At 43.1% G+C, this 3999-nt stretch overlaps 1 long non-coding RNA gene across 1 annotated transcript; it reads right to left on the bottom strand.

The window, feature by feature from the left end:
• Nucleotides 1–835: 835 nt before the first annotated feature.
• Nucleotides 836–1535, bottom strand: LOC118560789. The gene is made up of 3 exons (XR_004929579.1): nt 1370–1535; nt 1195–1283; nt 836–909 (listed from the first exon to the last, which is right to left on the bottom strand). It is a non-coding gene; the product is annotated as an uncharacterized LOC118560789 (long non-coding RNA).
• Between the last annotated feature and the right edge of the window lie 2464 nt (nt 1536–3999).

Raw genomic sequence — 3999 nt, 5'->3', positions numbered from 1 at the left:
GCTGCTGGGGGAACTAATTTCTTGTAGGATTAGAGGTAAATGTTTGAGAGACAGAAATGTTTAATTAATGGAGCACTTGTTCTAGTGATAATAAACACTCATAATTCGAATCTGAGTGCATATGACCCTGTTGTCTTTGCGGTGAATTACCTGGATTTAAATCGGCAACCCCCCCCCCCCCCCACCATGCTGAACAGGTATATTTTGAAGGTCGTTAACCATTTGTGTGATTTCATTAAAAACATTTGTAACTTGTTGTTGAAACTGTAGTGAGTCGTTTAAAGGCGAGAGTAATTGAGAGAAAGAATCATTTAGCTCACCAATGGCTTGTTCTAACCATAGAAAACACTCAAAATCCAATCTGGATCGGTTTACCCTTGAAGTCTGACAGGGGATCCTGGGGTTAGATTTATAGATTCGTATGCATGCTGAACAGGGAGATTCCGGAGTTCATTTACAGCTTCCACAATTTCATCCAAAGCATCTGTGATTTGCAGAATATCCATTTTTACAGAGGTCACAACTTAGCAGGTTAACAGTACTATGGCATTGAGGGGTCAAACAGCTCAATCCTCAGAACCTTGCAGATACTCAGAAGCGCAGCAGCTTTCCGGCGGTAGATGTTAGCTTGACGTCCTGTAGAAACTGGTATATGTTCTACTGCCGATGCAGTGGCTGTAATAAAACAAAGAAAAGATATATAATTAGATTTATCATATATAATCAGAATTGAATAAAAATGTATTTATTATATTACAAACAAATTCTTTGAAAGCTTTGAACTTAAGATATACCTTCGGTCTAGCAGCACACGGTGATTATCCGGATGAAGTCTTGCTGAAATCTCAGGACTGACGAACGTAGGCTTCTGAGACTGGGCCTCTTGTGTTTTCTTCTGGCACCAGGGTACTGAGAAGATGAGGCAGGACGAGACAGATCTTGTGCTGGTGCTGCAACAGAGCATTGCAGCACCAGCACCAGCATTGCAGAATGCTGGTGCTTGTGCACCAGCACCAGCATTGCAGAATTGAAAATATTGACCAGTGTCAATATTTTCGTGTACAGACTGAATTGTTACTGTAGAAATAATAGGCAGACAGAGACAGAGTTTTAAACAGGGTATAATACAAGAAGAAGAAGAGAATATAAATAAATAATAAAAATAAAAATAGCGTAGAACAGTTGCTGACTTACCGTCTGGCTGGCTAAATGTATCGGGGGAGGCAGTATTCCGGCCGTAAAGACTGCTTGAGCGAGAATGTCTCGGTGGGTTGTTACTGCGGCTAAATAAGCAAATACACTAAATGAACCGGGCTAATTCAGAAATGTACCATAAGGGTTAGTTTCAGACTTATAATAGTTAACTTACGAGTTGCGGGAAGCGTTGTCCCCTGATTAGCATTTCAAGGGAGGCCGTCTGACGTGGTGAGCTGGAGAGCTGACGCTTCCTCGGAGAAGTGAGCGTGTTGCGCTGGTGTCTCTGGAGAACTTATTAAAATAACTGACCCGTCATGTTCTTTAGTTCTCTGTCGCTTCGGTGTTGATGTGTTCTGAGCAGCTATTTCTGCTAGAAACCTCCTTCTAGCTAGACTCAACCTTCCTTGACTGGGCATTCGTGGTCTGGTCGGTTCAGGCTGTATCCCCGTTAGCTCTCCGTGGAACACACTCGGGTTGAGTGGCTTCGGACACAATCTTCCTGCGCTGAGCGTTCGTGGTCTAGTCGGTTCAGGCTGTATCCCCGTTAGCTCTCCGTGGAACACACTTCGGGTTGAGTGGCTTCGGACACAATCTGCCTGCGCTGAGCGTTTGTGGTCTGGTCGGTTCAGGCTGTATCCCCGTTAGCTCTCCGTAAAATACACTCGGGTTGAGTGGCTTCGGACGCAATCTTCCTGCGCTGAGCGTTTGTGGTCTGGTCAGTACAGGCTGTATCCCTGTTAGCTCTCTGTGGAACAAACATGGGTTGAGTGGCTTCGAACACAATCTTCCTGCGCTGAGCGTTTGTGGTCTGGTCAGGTTCAGGCTGTATCCCCGTTAGCTCTCCGTGGAAAACATTTTGATTTAGAGGGTTTGGACAACCGAAATGCTCATCAATTAACCCTTTCTCTGTATAATCTGGAAACAGAAAAATAAAAATGGTAAAAATATAGTATTAGTATTTTAAAGATTGTGATTTTAATAAAATATACTTTAATACAATGTTGAATCATATTTTACCAATATCCGATAGTGTAAAATTAAGGTCTTCTAATTCAGCAGGCGTTGGCGCTGAAACAAATAATTAAAATATATTGTAATGACAGCAACGGAAGACATATACTTCTGCAAGCAGGCCACAAAGACTGACACTGCTATCGAAAGCATTACCTCTGAATTCAGGCTAAAACAATTAAAACTGCAGAGTTCTGTAGTTGCCAGCAAGAAACACAGTAATACATTATGCTACCTTCACAAGGTAGCTTAAACAATAAAAGTGTTAGCCCATCAGCTACATAGCTTTACCTCTGAATTCATGCTAAACCCTTAAAACAGCAGAACCACACAAATAAATTAAACTTCACAAGGTAACTTGAACAAACAACAAAAAGCCCCCTCCAGCAGAAATAAAACACAGTTAAAAATACCTTAAAAAGCGGCTAAAGATATAAAATTTAAACTGTAACTTACCAGTGAAAATCTCGTTCTCCTGCGTCATCGTCAATCCGGTATTATGGACCTGCGCCCCGCTGGGTTTAAAAAATATCTGAATAAGGCATTTCCTCGGCTATTTCCTCAGCCATGTTTGATGATTGCAAAAATACGCAGCGGTGTCTCGAAGTAGCGCTCAGCGCTAGTGTTTAGCAAAACTCCTCCCTCCAAACAGACTGGCTCAGCCTCACATTCTATTCAGTGTCCTGAGGAGGGCGGTCGGATTTCGCTACTTTTAGCTGTGCTGCGTAGAAGCTGGTCTGCTCTGTAAAATACTTTACAGTTAAGTCCTTACCGACTGCTTAGAGTGAGAAAGTGGAGAGAAAACCCATCTTGCCATTGTTATTGACAGAGCGGCGCGGAGGCTGAGATGTATGTAGTGACGAATGTGCCGGAATGGAGAGTTATCTGTGGAAGGAGGAATGTGCCGGAACAAAATACATTGAGGTTTATATTCAGAGTAAAACACAATTAGATAAAACAAAACTTGTCAAACAAAATTCCATCATAAAGTTTTGGTTATAAGAAACCCTAGAAAAAAAAAACACATCTCCTGACCATCAAAATGTTGCATAAATGAATTACATAATTAAAATGAAAAAACAAAAACAATAATATTAAATATATAATTATAATTGATATAATAATTAAAATAATTTAAAACAAGAATAATTTAAGCGGGGTTGAAGGGTGGGACTTCCGGGGCCAGGACATCGGCCCCCGGAAATGGAAGGCGGGACTTCCGGTTAAGGAAGGTGGGACTTCCACTGGAAGTGGAAGGCGGGACTTCCGGCTGTCACTTTTGAAATGTGGCCGTGGTTTCGAGTTTGATTGAAGGGTACTCTATAATTATTTTCACTTGCACCTTCGGCGCCTTACGATGGGAGGTCGAGGATCTAATATCTCTGGCACAAAGAGATGAATTGGACCCGGGAAACGGTCCCCCCAACAGAACCTTTGTTCCCCGCACAGCACGGTCATCCACTGGTGTCACTCTTCCAAGCTCTCCGCTCATTCTGTCATCCCAAGAACCCTTTCACACATCTCCCGGCATTTCTGGTGGCCATCCATGGCTAAGGACATCCGGGAGTATGTCCTCGCTTGCCCGGTCTGCGCCCAAAACAAACCCTCCAACAGACCTCCATCGGGCCTCCTACGGCCGCTCCCCATTCCTAAGCGCCCCTGGTCCCATATTGCATTGGATTTTGTTACCGGAACTCCAACTTCCCAGGGAATGATGACTATCTTAACTATAGTCGACTATTTCTCAAAAGCCTGTTACCTTCATAAGCTCCCTTCTGCTCTCCAGACTGC

This window comes from Fundulus heteroclitus, unplaced genomic scaffold (genome assembly GCF_011125445.2).
Source record: "Fundulus heteroclitus isolate FHET01 unplaced genomic scaffold, MU-UCD_Fhet_4.1 scaffold_488, whole genome shotgun sequence".
Lineage (NCBI taxonomy): Eukaryota > Metazoa > Chordata > Actinopteri > Cyprinodontiformes > Fundulidae > Fundulus > Fundulus heteroclitus.
The sequence above is the reverse complement of the archived record's forward strand: the minus strand, read 5'-3'. Positions and strand labels throughout refer to the sequence as shown.